Source organism: Protopterus annectens, chromosome 10.part0, assembly GCF_019279795.1.
Source record: "Protopterus annectens isolate FY-2018-M chromosome 10.part0, PAN1.0, whole genome shotgun sequence".
Lineage (NCBI taxonomy): Eukaryota > Metazoa > Chordata > Ceratodontiformes > Protopteridae > Protopterus > Protopterus annectens.
The window spans coordinates 39,942,521-39,959,481 of record NC_056744.1 but is presented as its reverse complement, the minus strand read 5'-3'; the positions used below and the strand labels follow the sequence as shown (position 1 = coordinate 39,959,481).

At 43.6% G+C, this 16,961-nt stretch overlaps 1 protein-coding gene across 4 annotated transcripts in view; it reads left to right on the top strand.

Annotated features, from left to right (window-relative positions):
• Nucleotides 1–16,961, top strand: part of TNRC6C (trinucleotide repeat containing adaptor 6C) — an 897,274-nt gene that overhangs the window by 362,944 nt on the left and 517,369 nt on the right. The window lies entirely within an intron of this gene.

Below are 16,961 nucleotides of genomic sequence, written 5' to 3'. Positions count from 1 at the left end.
GATGCAAGTCAAGTCACCATTTCTGATAGGTGAATGCTATATACGGAATATACTATGGTAGAATTTGTTTCAGGCCATTAAATGATTTCCCTATTTTGCTTATTTCTTAGTAGTCTGCAACAATTGTTGGTGGCAAAGGTACCATGCCCCTTACACAGGGTTTTGCCCCTTGCACCTCTTTAAATTAACTCCAGTGTCACAGAACATCAGAATAAGTTATGAAAACTTCACAGATTACCTCTTTGATTTTCTGGTCTTAACTCCGTGCTTTTCACAGAAAATAGATCAGTGAGATGATGAATAACTACCACTCTGATTGCACAGTCTTGTCTGCTTGAGTAGCAGGCAAGTTGAAAGTTTTGTCCCATCACAGCTAGTGATTTTTTTTTTTTCTCAACACACTCAGTTCACTGCTTGTGTTAACAAATTTAAAGCTGTTTGCATAATGGTATTGCTGAAAGTCAACATTTGTTTTTATTTTGATGTCCAGGAGTCCAAAGTATGAGGATCATCAGTACTGGGCAAAAGGATTAGCAGTAGATGCCATGGTGGTAGCGGCTGCCACTAAAAAGGAACTGGCTGAGGAAATTTCCACTGTTCACCCCCCTCACCGGGAGTCGAGGGCGATGGACAGATTTTGGGAAGCCGGTTTACGCATCACCGACCTTTACCATTAGGTCCTTGAACTTTTTGTCACGTTACTAGGTTCCAGAGGGATCTGGTCAACAAGCTGTCTGGTTCCTTAGCAGGAGCAGTAGTTGAGGGGATCCAAGAAAAAGTGGCCTCTCAGTTTGCTACCCTGGAGTCCATCTCTAATTTGTCCATGAGGCTAATTGCACATGCAGAAGAAGGGGCGACCAGGTCAGCAGGTTCAGGTGTTGCAATCTGACAACATGCTTGGATGCACCTGTGCAAGTTTATGGAGCCATTTATGTTTTCCTTCATCAATTCTCCCTTTGGCAGATCCTCCTTGTTCAGCCTCAAAGTGAAAGAAACTCTATCCAGGTGTGAGAAAGATGGAAAGTTCTTCTGCTCCCCAACAAGCCTATTCCAGGAATCAGAGGAGTGGGAAGATGTGGTTCAAGAAGTCCCAGAGGCCTTTCCAGAGCACATGTGGTACGGACTCCCTCGGGGCAGAGGGGAGGGGGAGTTACAGTAGAAGATGCCATCATAGAAGCAGAGGTGGCCCACAGAACCAGGGCTCCAGGGAGTCCTCTGGCCATCCCTATCACCGCTCCTGAAAGCAGTTGGGTGAAGATTTTCTTTGCACCTAACAGCCTGGCGACAAGTAATCACAGATGCCTGGGTGCTAATAATTATTTCCAGAGGTTACTTTATCCTCTTCATTCTTTATCCAAGAATCTGAACAAGACTCCTTGATGTTCTACCCAGTTAGGGGGGACCAGGAAGCCTTAGAAATATAAAAGCTACTAGAAAAAAGAGTCCGCCAAGAAGTCCCACCAGGCCAAATAGGATCTGGATTTTAGTGCCAAAAAAGGCAGAGGACTGGAGACCGATTCTGGATCTCAGTATTTTAAACCAATTGTTCAACAGTCCAAATTCCGAATGGTCACGGTTCAGTCAGTACTTTCCTTTCTAGAGAAAAATGATTGGATGCGCTCTATAGACCTAGACATGTATTACCACATAAAAATGGACAAACGCTCAGGAAGGTTCCTCCACTTCTGACTAGGAGCCAGTCACTGTCAGTTCAGGGTGCTGCCCTTTGGTCTCACCACAGCCCCCAGGGTGTTCACCAAATGTATGGCAGCAGTAACAGCTCACTTGAGACTGCACAAATTCCGGGTGTTTCCATATCTGGATGTCTGGCTCATCACTGCTTCCACCAGACACCTACTGCTTCAGGCGACAGAATTCACCCTGCAGTTGTTCCTGCAGCTAGGCATCACAGTCAATTTTACAAAGTCTCAGCTGACCCCCTGTCAGGATGTAGAATTTATCGGAGCTCATCTCAGCACTCTCTCTTGTATGGCCTCTCTACCTTCCCACAGGCTAAAGAAAATAAGATCTCAAGTTCATTCTCTCCTGTGCCTAAACAACGTACCAGCCCTGCTAGTGCTTCAAGCATTAGGGTCCACGGCAGCAGCGATCACTCTGGTCCCATTAGTGAGATTTCACATGAGATGACTGCAGTGGCTTCTTGCAAATCACTGCTTTATTCTAACTTATCCTTTGAACCACCCCATACTCATCATAAGTCACTGCAAAAAGGACCTATCTTGGTGGATGGAATCCAAACAAATTATTTTGGGACGCCCTTTGTCCCTTCTCAACCCAAAGCCATAGTGACCATGGATGCCTCCCAGCTTGGGGGGGGGGGGGGCATTATCTGGGAAAAACAGTCCAAGGCACTTTAGAGACCAGTCTAGATATCTAGATATCACTGTTCTGGAGCTGAGGGCGGTGCTACTAGTGTTGCAAGCATTTCACACTGCCCTACCTCAGGAACAATTGAGTTCAATCAGATGACATGTCCGTGGTCTGGTACGTCAGCAAGCAAGGGGGAACCAAATCATATCTCCTGTATTGAGAACCCGTCCAAGTGTGGCAATGGGCATTTGCCTCCAACCACTTTCTGATAGCAACGCACATCCCGGGAAGTTCAAATGTGATAGCGGACAAGCTAAGCAGATGCATTCTAATCCCTCATGAGTGGTCTCTCATCCCAAGGTAGTGAAGAAGATCTTTCATCACTGGGGCCAGCCTTCTTGCCACCTTTTTGCTTCCCCCCAAAATAACAAGTGCAGAAGCTATGTTGCCCTAATCCACCCCCAGGGGGAGTCCCTGAGAGATGCTTTTCTCCTCGATTGGCCCCCAGGTCTCCTATATGCCTTTCCCCCTTCCCTCCGATCCCCCTTTTCCTCAAGAAAGCAGCCAGGTTGAGAAGCAAAGTAATCCCATTACACCCTTCTGGCCTCAACAAATTTGGTTTCCCTTCCTGTGGCTTTATCTAATTCACCTTCCATGGATTCTGGACGAGTTCCAGATCTTCTGTTCCACTCTTGGGGACTGGTGCATCCCAATCTCCAAAGTCTCAAGCTAAGTCTTGGTTCCTCCAATTCCGTTAGTTGCCAGGCATAATGATATTCCATCCCCAGTACAAAATATTTTGCTGGCATCCCATAAACCATCCACCAGGAATTTCTACCTCAGTAAATGGAAGATATTTTCAGTCTGGGCGTACGATAATGGCCTCAACCCCTTTTCAGCCCTAATGGAAAAAGTTTTAGAATTTTTGGCCATTCTTTTTGGTAGGGTAGCTTCCACTTCTACTGTTAAGGTCATTCTAGCAGCCATCTCTAACTTTCATAATGGCTTTGGAGATTTACCCTTAATTTCTCACAGACTTTGTAAGATCTTCCTGAAGGAAACTAGCCTTTTAAAGCCCCCATTTAAAAATCCTCTACCACCATGGGACCTGACTATTGTTTTGCAGTTACTAGTAGCCCCCCCCCCCCCCCTTTGAACCAGCAGCTACTTGTGACTTGAAGTTCCTCTCTTGGGAAATAAAGCCTTATGTTCAAAACCCCCTTACTTAATTTTATATAAGGATAGAGTTACACTCTGATCAAATCCATCCTTTCTTCCGAAGGTGGTCTCAGAGTCCAAGATTAATCAAGCTATAGACTTGCTTGTTTTCTTTCTAAATTTTTCTAATAAAGGCGAATATTGCTTACACCTGTTAGATGTTCACAGGCAGTTACGTTTCTATCTCAACAGAACTAAAGAATTAGGGAGATTAGAACAATTATTTGTCTCCTTCTCTGGCACAACCTTAGGGAAATCTGTCTCTAAGGTTACATTGTCAAAATGCGCAAGAGATTTATTTCTTTCATTTATAACAAAAAGAATCTGAAGCTTCCAAGGCACATTCCACTAGATCTATGGCTACCTCAGCTGTCTTCCATTCTAAAGTTTCCATGAATGAAATATGCACAGCAGCAACATGGGCTACTCTGCATACCTTTATTACTCATTACAAATTGGATTTGGTCTCCAGGGGAAGAGCCGCCTGTGGTTGTTAGGAATATTCTTCCATAGGACCACCCAAGATCTAAAGTAGCTGAGGACTCTGTCCCATCAGTCAAGAATAGGTGAAGATTGACAACATCAGATAAGATGTTACGTCTTACTATAACTTTCAGTTTGCGTTGTTGATCTTGATCTTTTCGTGGTGTCCCACCCTCCTTCCCCCTCCTGTGGATTCCTGGTGGCGCGATCTGTTGTCCTGGGTCTTCTTGTAGGACACTCCTTGGGCATGGCTTCCTCATCTGGAATTAGTTTCCTTCCATTGTTCTCTTAATTCTGCAAACCCGATCTGAGGTAATGTAGAGAGGAGCATTATGGGTAGACTGAGCTTGAGATTTTTTTTTTTTTTTTTTTTTTTGGCTGGCACGAGCTATTGGAACTGTAACCCATCAGTCAAGAATAGATGAAGATCGACAGCACAGATGGAACTTTTATGGTAAGACATAACTTCTTTTTTTGGGTGGGGGGGGGGGAGTAACAGCTTTCATTTGTCAAGCTGATTGGTGATCATCAGATGAGAAAGAGAGAGGTTATAATGAGTTAAAGATAATTTTCTTTGCTTTAAATCAGTCCAGAAAAGGAGCCTGTCTTATTTCATGATTCATTTATTAGAGTTTGTAAAGAAATTGAAAACTGTTATTTCTGGCCTTAAAAGTGCAACATAGTATCTGTTGAAGGAGCCCTTCTTCATGTATTAACTGCAGAAGAGCAGCGGTGAACCTGATCAACAAATAAGGAAGTTTATGCTTTTAGCCATTATGAGATAAAGCTGTGAACATTTGTGGGTATCTGCATTAAGTCCCAATGCAGTCCTTCTGTCATTTTCCTGTGAAGAACTGACCATTTCTGTACTAACTTCATTAAGCAGGATAGTGTCATTGGCATGCAACAGTTGTTTTGCACATAACTTCCCATTGTGGCAAATTTTATCAGAACAATCACTCAAACAATACTGCTGAAGCTCAGAACCTTTGATTAAACTCAAGTCATTTGGACAGTAATTTATATAATTTGTGGGAGTGAATACCACTTGACATGTCTTCGTATGTGCAAGCCCGTGTTATCCTCTCCACCATTAATGCACAGATGTGAGCTGCACCTAGAGTAAGTCTGTCTATATATGTTGTGCAGATGCTGTTAAAAAAAAAATTACCACTCAAAATTTGTTAGTTCACAGAGCCGGTGTTAACCTGTTTTACCATTATTTCTTTATTGAACAAGTATTTTTTACTTCCCGTTTTTCAGTATTTTGTTAACTGTGACATATTCATTGTTTTCTTGGAAGGAAATTCATGGACTTTCAAACATTTTTTTTTTTGCAGTGACACCCCAAAACCGTAAGCAGTCAGTGGAGTAGCCTTAATATTTTCTTTGAAGAAAACCAACTGCTAAAAGCCTTTATATGGATTTCAGAGGATAGTGGCTTGAATACCTCAGATGTCGTCTTTAGACTCCTAAGAAAAGGAAAATTGTAAGAGAGGCTTTTGAAGTGGCTTTGCAGTCTGCCCGTCTCCCCCTGGCCACTATTGGACAGCTCCACTCTGGCCTTAACAGTGTCCTTTGACCATTAGTCACTTTTTATGCCCTCTTTCTTGCTTCTAGGAACTCCACCAAGACTAGGGAGCCTAGCTCATCCTCAAGGGCCAAATATATGTGTACTGAAAAGGAAGAATCCTGCTTGGTGATCTCAGAGGTGCCAAATGATATCCCTTAAGTACTAGAGAAAGAGAAGAGGTACCAGGTTTAGGCATAGAAGTTTTGATGTCTGATTCATCTAGGACTGTAACAGTAGAGCGACACTAAGTAAGAAATTTCAGAAAGCTAAGCATCTTTGTCCTCTTATGACCCCTTCTGACAAAAAAAAAAAAAAAGGTACGTTACAGTTTTGCCAAAATACTTTTCAGCCCTCTGCTTTCCCAACCTCTTTCAGTTTAAAAAGGCAAAGACTTCCTTCCCCTTCTGACTGTCAGATGTAGAAGACAAGGGCTGGATTTTGCTTTCAGGGTTTCATCTCTGGACTCTTCGGAGTTAGAGTCTGAAGAAAATATGTCTTCAGATCCTCTTCCAGAGGAAATTTCTTTTTTTCAGACACTATGTCTAGAATGAATGAGCTCTTCAAATTGGAAAATAAAGAAATTTCTGAAATGCAAAAACAGTACTGCAAGCTCCTTCAGTTAGGTACCCCTAAACCTGTTGCCATTCCTGTCATTATTGCTGCAGTGGAGGATGCTTTCAGTGCTGCCTGTGCTTCTAACAGTTAACCTCCTGTATCCAAAGTCTGAGGCTTTAAAGAATTCCTCAGTCTCGGAAATTCCTCTTTCGTATCCCTTTGACAGACTTGGCTGTACTTTCCTTAGCAAATTACACTACTCTCACAGTTAACTACTAATATACCCATGCCATCAGACAAGGACAGAAGCCAGAACTTTTAATAAGTATGGTAAAAAGGTCTGTACTACCCTAGCCTTTAAAACTGTCAGTTGTCATGCTTATATGGCCTAATTTCTGCTGGCAACAGTTGCTAATGTAAACAGATAAGTGCTGAGCTACTTTCCACTGAGGTCAAATCCTCTTTACCAGCTTGGTTTCCTCTGTGTCTCAAATAACTAAGCATTTCTTAAAATGGTCTTGCAGTGCAGTATCAGAAACAACTGCAACAGGGTCAGATATGTGTGTCTCAAGTCTCAAGATCTTTTACATCTTCAAGATTTTAACACTCCCTTGGACAAGGGAGTTTTATTTTGCTCTTCAGCTGAGAACTTAAAAAAATGTTATGACAAAAGCCAGTCCAGTGGGAAAGCAGATCCCCATCCCAAAGTTTAAAAGGAAATGCCCTTCTAGTTTTGGGCCCTTTTTTAAGGGAGGCCTTTAATCAGTCCCAACAGAAGTCAAGAAGACATCCGTTAAAAAAGCGAATTGGCTGACAGATGCAAACTGTTGTCAAAAAACAAGAAAAATGCATGATCCTCCTCTTCATCCAACTCCCCTTCCTGCCCTGGCCATTCTCCCACTCCCAGGCTTACAGCAGTCTTCTTCCTTGTTTTGGAAACTAATCACAGCAGATTCCTAGGTACTAGGAATAGTCAAGAACAGATGCAAGCAGCATTGGAACTCTCTTCCTCCAAATTTGGGAAGACTGTCTTGTCTCTCTTTCTTCTTCTTCTCTCTCTCTGCCCCCATACCTATTCTTTCCCATATGTTATCTCAAGGTGTAGCAGAACCAGTTCCATAATCCCAGTAAGGCAAAGGTTTTTATTTAAGGATATTTCTAGTACCCAAAAAAGAAGGACCCTGCAGACCTTCACTGGATTTGTTTTTCAGTCTATTCATAAACGTTTCAAAATTCTCACCTTCCAGATTTTTACCTTTGTCCTTTTTGTTGCCTGTGGACCTCAGATGCTCGTCAGTCACATACCTATTTACAGAGACTTCTAATATTAAGGTTTTCCCTTTCAGGTAGACATTTTCAGTTCTTTTCTCTTCTTTATCTTTGGTCTTTCTACAGCTGCAAGGATATTTACAAAATGTATAGCTCCATCAGTCACCTTTTGCAGACTACTGAGCAGTTACATCTTTTCTTATTGGGCAATTGCTTTATTTTTACAGACTCTTTTCAGTATAGTCAGGAATCATTGTTTTTTGTAAGAAATCTGTTTCAAAACCTAGATTTTCATCCCAGTCTGAAAAAGTCATCTTTTATCCCTTTTCACAGACTCAGTGAACAAGCCCCTAAGGCAGAACACCTCAAAACCAAATGTCCTGGTCGTAGGAGATTCCACAGTGAGACAACACAGATGTCCCCCTCACCAGGCTGGACGAGAAGGTCACAGTCAGCTGCCTGGCTCTGTCAAATCATGCGTGCACTCAAGTCAGTCAACAATTACCGTTGACACTGTCATAGTACATGGGATGAATGACACCTCCCTGGACTATATGAAGAGAAACATGACTGAACTCTCAGATTGTGTCCCTGGCAGGTATGTCCCTAGCCCTAAACAGCATTCTGCCTTCACCCAGGACGATGCCACAATATAAACAAAAAGTGATTGACACCAGAAGCGAAGTTAATTGTTGAAGTCAATCCAGGGGGATCCAGTGTCTGTCAGCCTGGGGAGACATGGTCAGCAGACCATGCTGCTTTGGCAAAGATGGTCTTCCTGTCTCCTTTCAAATACCAGCAAAGATGCTTGCCTCTCCCATAGTGCCTTTATTAGGCAATACCAAAACAACAAAACTTCTGATGTAAAAAAATCCACCACAGACAAAACTCAAGGTTATGCTGCTTAATGCTAGGAGTCTGAACAGGAAACTGCACTCCCTGGAAGCTCTCCTCACCTTGGAAGATGCTGATGGCTGTGCAGTCACCAAGACTTGGTTCAGTCCCGCAGATATCACCCCCATGCAAGGCTGCAATGCCTTCAACACGTTCAAACCTCAAAACGAGTGTGAAAGAACCAAAGGTGGAGGTGTATCCATCTTCATTAAATCCAGATACACTTTGTGACTGATTAAATAGAACAACTCTCTCAAGCTACTCCAATTCCAAATAATTATAGGTAAAATACTCTTACCATGTCATTGCTAGCTACAGGTCCCCCTCCATGAACCATGAGAAGCACACTGCCTACTTGGACTTGTTTGAGTTGTACAGCCAAACACCTTGGTCATGGGAGATTTCAACAATCCTTTTTTCGAGTGGGCATTGTACATGAGCACAAGCTCAATCTCCCTGAGATTCCTGGAATTTGTAAATACAGATGCTCTGGAACAGTTAGTCTGCACCCCCAAAAGGGGCACAAATGTTCTGGACTTAGTACTCACCAATGTGGGGGGGTCACTGCACTACCCTCTGTGTTCAGCCTTCTGTAGGAAGGTCAGACCATAAATCTGTCTCATTTGAAGTAACAATCAAACCTGGCACCTCCACGGGAGCAATAAAAATGAGAAAACCTTCTAAAAAAAACAAACTATAGCTACTTAAGCGATGGCTTGAAACATTTCAACCCCCCTGCTAACAGTCAACAATGACTCCTATGCAGAGGGGTACACAAAACGCCCTGAATAACCACTTAAACAGCTGTATTGACTCTGCTGTACCTGACAGGATCAAAACTAAGTCTTCCCATAAAAACTAGCCTCCCTAGCTGACATTGAGTATAAACAGGTTATATAACAAAAGGAAAAAACTGATATCTAAGAACAAGGGGAACTTAGCATAGAAAGAATATCCTCCGTAGCTTGAACAAGCAAATCAGATATCTGGTAAAGTCCTCTAAAGCTAGTTATGAGAGTAAATTAGCTTCCCTAGCTAAAGACAATCATAAGGCATTTTTTAGCTACTTCGAATTCTATCACACTGACCCTGAAAAGTTGCCAACCTGTTGGCTGACAGATTTGGTGCAAACTTCACTCCGTTCCCCTGTCCCCACCAGCTGTACCCCAAAGCATCCCCTGACATCTGTCTTATCTCAATGAGCAGGACATATCTGTGCTCTCCAAGGCCAAAAACACAGCCTCTGTGGGACCAGATAACATCCCAGGCTGCTTGCTAAACAACCTAAAACATGACCTAGCGGATCCACTTGGCACGCTTTTTAAGCATAGCCTGAGCACTGGCTTTGTTGCAACAGAGTGGAGAGCAGCAATTGTAATCCCCTTGCATAAAAAGCAGGTCCATTAACCGACCCTGGAACTATAGACCCATAAGCCTAACCAGCCTTATCTGCAAGGCCATGGAAAGAGTCATCATGGACCTTATCAACAAGGACATAAGCAACCTTCAAATTCTCAACTCAACACAGTTTGACTTTAAGGGTAGATCATGCTAACTAAACCTGGTGGACTTCTTCAAGAATGTCAAAAAAGCCCTGGACAAAGGCAAAGCAGTACATACTGCCTATCTTGACTTAGCCAAGGCTTTTAACACAATCCCCCATTCAGGTATCATCAAGAAACTCTCCTAGCTGGGATTAACCAATATGTCACTAGATGGGTAGCCAGCTGGCTCAACAACAGAACCCATACTGTCAAAGTTGGGGTTTCCACCTCCACCAGTTACCAGTGGGGTACCACAGGGTTCTGTGCTGGGCCCTCTACTGTTTGGAATCTTTTTCTCAGAAGTCCAAGCGAAAGTAAATGGCTTGTGGCTTACCAAGTCTGTAGATGACTGCAAAATGTGAGCAGTCATTGAGTCCCCTAAAGATATTAGCATATTACAGGAGGGGTTAACACAGGCAAATTAATGGTGCCAAAGCCACAGTCTAAAACTAAATGCAAAAAAATGCACCATTCTCCCATTTGGCAGTGAGGTAGCCCCTGCAAATTACAGTATAGGCAGCACTCCCCTAATCTCGAACCCAGTGGTTCATGACTTGGGAACACAAATTGATAGCAGTCTAAACTTCGATCACCGTGTGTCCACAGTGTTAAGGAAAGCATTTTACATTGCACACCTCATAAGTAAGGGCAGCGCATCTAAGACTAAGGATGTTATAACTCCTCTGTACTCCACCCTCATCAGACCAGTAAGAGAACACTGCTCCCTTTTGCATGTACCTCACAAGACACCTGCAGCAGCTGGAGAGACCACAGAGGTTCCTGACCAAGAGAATTCAGGGACTCCAAAACATGACCTACATGAAAAGACTAAAAATCCTCTCTCTTCTCTCTCTGTTCTGTGTCTTACAGGCTGCTGAGAGGTGACCTCTGCTTGGCCTGCAGTGCAGTCTCTGATGCTGTTGTAATGGAAATGTTGCACGTCTGCAAATCAAATGGGACAAGAGTTTCTCACTCCAGAGATCTCAACGTAGCCTGTGACTTAAACAAAATATGCTGGAGAGGCAGATATGTCTCCCAGAGACTGCCACTACTTAGTAATAAACTCCCAATTCATGTTAAGCAGAGCTCCTCTAGTACCCTATTTAAGCGCTGCCTGGACAGCTGGATGGGAGACCGTAAATTCACCCCTGGGGTGGCACCTATGTCCCTCATGGACAGGACAGCCATTACTGATCATAGATTTGCTTTGCAGACAAACCAGCTAACAATGCCCAATTAGGGAACATGGGTATTGTATGTCTAGGCTTGTAAAGGCCCTAGGGCCATTAACCTAGTAACCTCCTATGACATTCTGGGTTATCCTACATTGAGCAAATGATTGCTTACTTTACCAAAAAAATTGCATCTCACCCTCTCCAGTACTTAATCTCTTGCAGCAGTCACTGTTTGCTGAAAAAAACTATCTCAGGATTATGGGGTACATGGCTTCCACTGTACTGATGATTCCTCTAGCCGGATTACATATAAGGAAAATGCTTTCTCAAGACAGTGTGAGCTCATCACCATCACCAACATCCTCTATCTTTTTATGTCCCACTTCTGAACTTTATCAGCAGACCAAACCATTTTGAATCCAGGCTCTCCATACCCCCCCCCCACCCCTTTCTCACTCTGTAATGACAGATACTTAAGGTAATGGGGGGGCATTTTACATGGGATTTCCAAGGGGTTTAAAGTGCTGGGAATTTGGGACCATCATCTAAAAAAAAAGCATAACTATCAAAGAAATAATGGTCTTGATAAATGCTTTGAAGACTCTGAACCATGTGTAGACTCCAGGATCTTTACTGGAAAAAGCAGATAACACTGGGATGTGTTGCATAAACAAACTTGGGGGAACCAGATCCTACCCCATGTGGAGAACTCCCCAGATAATTCTGTTTGCCTCCATTCACAATTAACATTTAAGAGATTCTGCTCTAAAATATCTTTAAAAAAAATGCCTGGAAGGCAGATGTTTTTTTCCTTCACGTGGTTGGGAATGTTCATTTATGCCTTTCCTGTGATAACCAGAGATGTTCATCTGTCATTGTTACAGTAATAAATCTTGAGACATCATGGAATGCAAATGCCCATGACTGGATAAAATACCAGAGGCTTTCACCATACCCCAAGCCAGTGGATGCCCTTGCTGGCAGACATCAGGACATTGGTGGTATAAAAGATCATAGCCTGGTGCCATCTTCAATTCTTTCTTGCTGTGTCAGCCCAGTGCATAAAACCTCATGTGTCAGCATAGTCAGTCTGTTGGTCAGCTTAAGATCTAAGGGCCATGAATTTTTCAGTTAAGTACACTGTTGAGGAAACGTTCTTAGTATCTAATTAGCTGTTTAATGTCAAGTGTTCAAATAGGTAACTAATTGTCACACAGGAAGCAGATCCCTCACAACGACTTCCATTCTTATTGGTTCTGTTTAGGGCCCAAGCTCAATGTATTGAACAGCCCATTTTGTGCTAGATTTAATGATAGAACTAGAGTGTGTAGGTCCATATCCATCTGTCAATACCTAAAGCTGGGTAGTACATGGCCTTCACACACCATTGTGTTCACTGGTTTCCAGGCCATTGTCCCAAAGAAGTTTGAAAAGAAACATTTGAAGAAGGAGGTGCTGGAGAGAATTGACATCTGTGTCAGCCTCCTCTCTCTGGCTCCAAATCATCAACACAGGTGAGACACCTTTGCAGCCACCTGGTCCAAAACCTGTTAGGCTGGAGTCTACTGGCACATCTTGTCTGGAGGCCGCCAAGACTGAGGCCCAGTCTAGTTCCTCATGAGCCAACACCAAAATGACATGCGGCTACGGCTTCCAGTAACAGGGCTGTGGTGACTGAGAGTGAGGGCAGCATCCCCTTGGTTATTTTTCATGATGGAATCCCCAGGAACCAGATAAGGCTGTGCATGCCTGGAATCTGGGGCTTTGTCATCTGCTTCCCAGCCTAAAACACCAAAGTCAAATTGACATGAAGGTTTATCCCAACCGACTGTGTCCAGATCCTCTGCCCAGGTCTTTCAGCATGACCTAGTCAGGCTGGCACGCGACTTCATGGATTTCATAAAGTCTGGGCTGTCCACCCTGGAAAGGGAACCTGTGTCAGAAATCACTCCTGGAAAATGAAACTACAGCCCCCACCGCCACCCAGAGACTGATTCCTCAGAGTCAGAAAATGAGGGTGAACTTGCTTATGTGGAGCATTTTCCCTCTCATTTAATATTTGGATTTTGACTCTGAAGACACCTTGTCTTCAGCTTTGCCACCTTGGGGCTCATATTTTGGAGATGCTTTTTATAGAATGAAGAGCTTCTTTAATTGATGGTCTGAAAAATTCTTCCAGACTCAAGCCAGCTATAGAAGGCTCTAGATGTTGCCTGCACCTAGACCCCTGCATATACCTCCAATCCACAAAGTCTTGGATGATGTGTTTGCTGACATATCACTGCAGCCTAAGCCCTTTCCCCTGACTCCAGGGAGCCTGATTGCTTCTATAGAGTGCTAGAGTCCCACAAGCACCTCTTTAAGAATCTGGTGGTGGACCCAACTGTGATGCCTATGGAATCCACCAAGGGATCAGCTGTTCATGTTGACTCTTAGACCAGTTTGGCAAAAAGACCTACACTTCATCACTTTGGCCATAAAAATTGAACTACCAGTTCCACATGATCAAAACACCTTGAGTGGACAGGAGCAAAATAAGGTCAAGGTAGAGGGGAATCAAGTCAAGTGCCTTCCCGAAAGGCATCCAGGAATTGTGCAATGTGGGCCTCCCGGTGTCCAGACATTCAGTAAAATGTGGTTATGATGCTTTGGATGCATCATGCAGGCTGTCTGCTTTACAGGGTCAGTCATACAGATGCATGCCTAGCTGAAGACACAGCCTTTGTTAGACCATGTTGAAGCAGAGTTCCTTAATGCCCCACTAGACAAGGAGTTTCTCTTTGGATCTCCTGCTGAGAAGGTGTTTTTAAAGACTGGACCAGAAGGGGAAACAAATGAAGTTTGTAAAGGATTTCTTCCTTTTACTCCCATACACAGGCAGAACTACCCTAGCGAGCCCTGTCATTTTCAATTAAGACAAGAAAAATCCAAGACTCCAAAGTGGAAAAGGCTTAGGTATCAGAGAAGGTGGCAAACTGACCAACTTTCTAGGCCTAGGGAGGTCAAAGGAAGCAGCTGTTGGTAAGGAGCAGTCCCCCATCCATCTGGGAGAAAGACTCTCCTTTCTCAGTTATTGGGAATGTATTAAAAGGTTACTCCTTTCAATTTTGGAGAAAAAAAAAACGTTCTTAGGCATCCACCTCTTACAAAACAATAAGGAAACCTGATTCCATGTCTTATAGAAGCCGTCCTACAGCAGGGTTCCAGTCAGCTAACTCTACCAGATGAGATAGGCACATGGCTCTACTCCCACCTCTTAGTCCCAAAAAAGTAAGGGACCAGGAGATCCATTGTAGACCTTGAAAGACTTAACAATTTGTGATAGTATCCACATTTAGAATTTTAATCCTACAAAATCATCTTCCCCTCATTTTTCCGAAGGCTTGGTTCATAGGATCGTAGGAATTTACTAGGTTATTGGCCCGGAGGCCCTTATAAGCCTAGCCAAGAGTTTACATGTTTAGACAAATCACTACCCAATGCCCCTGTCCAGCAGGGACACTGGTGGAACCCCAGGGATGTATTTTCTATTTCTCATCCAGTTATCCAGGTTGTGCTTTTAAAGGGGTAAAGAGGTACTCTGTTTGACATGGACAGGGAGTCTATTCCACAAATGGGGGAGTCTCTGGGACACAAGTCTGTCCCACCAACAAGTCCTATTGATGTCACAGACCAGGTTGAGGCCGTCTCAAGTGGAGCTTGACTTATGGATATGCAGCAGTCCCATCAAGGTGGGGTCCGAGATTGCCTTGTATTTCAGACAGAGGTTACCTCTGAGGAGTCTGTATGAGACTGAGTAGAGGGACAGGGCTTTTAGCGTATCTGTGTATGGTAGATTTTTGAGGCCCTGTATTCTCCTGGTGAGGAACCTCTGTGGTCTCTCCAGCTGCTGCATGTGCTTTGCGAGGTGCATGCCGAATGGGGTGTTATACTCAATAATGGGTCTTGTAAGGGAAGAATACAGGGATGTTATGACCTCCTTGTCCCTAGATGAGATACCCTTATAAGGTGGGCCATGTAGAAAGCTTTCCATACAATGGAAGCAACATGTTAGTCAAAAGTCAGGTTGCTATCAATCTGGGTGTCCAAATCCCTCACTACTGATTGTGTGCTTAGTACGTTGTTATTAATGTGATAATTGTGAGGACATCACTCTTCCCAAAGAAGATGATGATGCATTTTTTTGTATTCAGCTTGAGGTCATGTTTCTGGCACCAGTCATTTGTTTGGGTGAGACCCTCTTCGAGATGTCCACGTCAATAAGGGAATTGATGACAGTGCCCAGCTTGCAGTCATCTGCAGACTTGGTCAGCCATAGCCCACTGGTTTTGGCCTGCACCTCAGAAAAGTATATCCCAAATAACAGAGGCCCTAAGACCGAACCCTGGGGGGTTATGCCAGTCGATACAGGTCTGCTGCTTGAAGTGGCTTCCCCTATTTTGACTAGGTGGGTCCTATCAATGAGCCAGTTAGCTACCCATCTGGTAACATACGGATTGATGCCTAGTTGAGAGAGTTTATCTATTCTGCTGAATGATTCACAAGTTGTTGAATGCTTTGCTAATGCATTTTTCAGGTCTTTACTCTGCATGCAATATAAATGCTGGTAAATGCATTTATTTAAAGCTTTATTTGTCTTTCCGACATAGAATGCTGAACAATTAGAACAGTTTGCTAGATAGCCTCCTCTTTGAGACAAACAGTTATATGGTCGCCTGGTCATTGAAAACTTTATTTTACCCAAAATTTGACCTTCACAGTTTGTATTAATGTAACAACACTGAGAACAGTGTCCACATTTTCTGGTTAAGGGCAGCCCTTTGTTGACCTTCTTGGTACTCTCCGAAAGGGACTTTATATTGGATTTATTCTTGTGAATGAAAGAGGGCTGTGCATAAAACATATGCTTGATGTTATAGTCTCATTGTAATAGTAACCAATGATGTTAAGTTGTCAATCCCGCCTTCATTCTTGCTTGATGGGTTGAACTCCTTTTACCAGCTCGAGGCAGCCCCATGTGCCCTGATGCAAGGCAGGAAGTACCCAGATCGGAGGTCTTCTCTTTACCAGCTCCTGGTAAGTAATTCACTTTTGTGACATTTAAGCCCCTTTTTAGTTTAAAACCTTTTATTTTTGATAGTTTAACTTAAACTTAACTTTTCTGACAGAAATCCCTGTCTCTTTTAAATTTTTTTAGTCAGTTAATTTCCTTTCCCATCCCCCTGTTAGGGTGTGTGTGTTGGTTTATTTTACTAAATACCCTTTTGGATTTATTTAATTTAATTGGACTGGTGTGTGTGTGTTTTTGGGCACCATGTCTAAAGAGGGTTTCAGGTTTTAAGAAGTGTGACTCGTGCTGTCAGAAGATGTCTCTGACAGACGGGTCACTCTTGCCTGTACTGTTTAGGCCCTCTTCACCTGCAGGACTCCTGTGCTATTTGTCACTCCTTCAGCCAGAGAGTCCTGCAGGAGAAGGAATAAGTTGATTCTGAGGGGTCTCTTAGGCCGGGCTCTCCGGCTAAGTCGCCCCCACAAAGTCAACAAAATCTGCCAAGACCCAGGCTTCTGTTTCTAAGCCTGTGGCGACAGGATCAATATCGGCTCGATGACCCATTCCAGGAAGAATCTTCAAGGTCATCCAGGTTGTCAGACCATGACCTAGAGAGTGGTCAGTAGATTGCTCAAGTCACAGGTACTGGCCCAAATGCTACACAGTCCGTCTCAGCAGGCGACTGTTGGTCCACCCGTTACAGTTCCTCCTTCAACTCTACCCCAGAGTTTGGAGTTGGAGTCTTTCTGTTCCTTCAGCCCCTACTCTTATCTCCTCTTCCTTAGAGGCCCTGGGTTCCTAGCTCTCTCGGACCTGCCTGGGAGGTGATGAAGAGTGTACTGGCCACTGGTATCAGTCAGCAGTCTCTT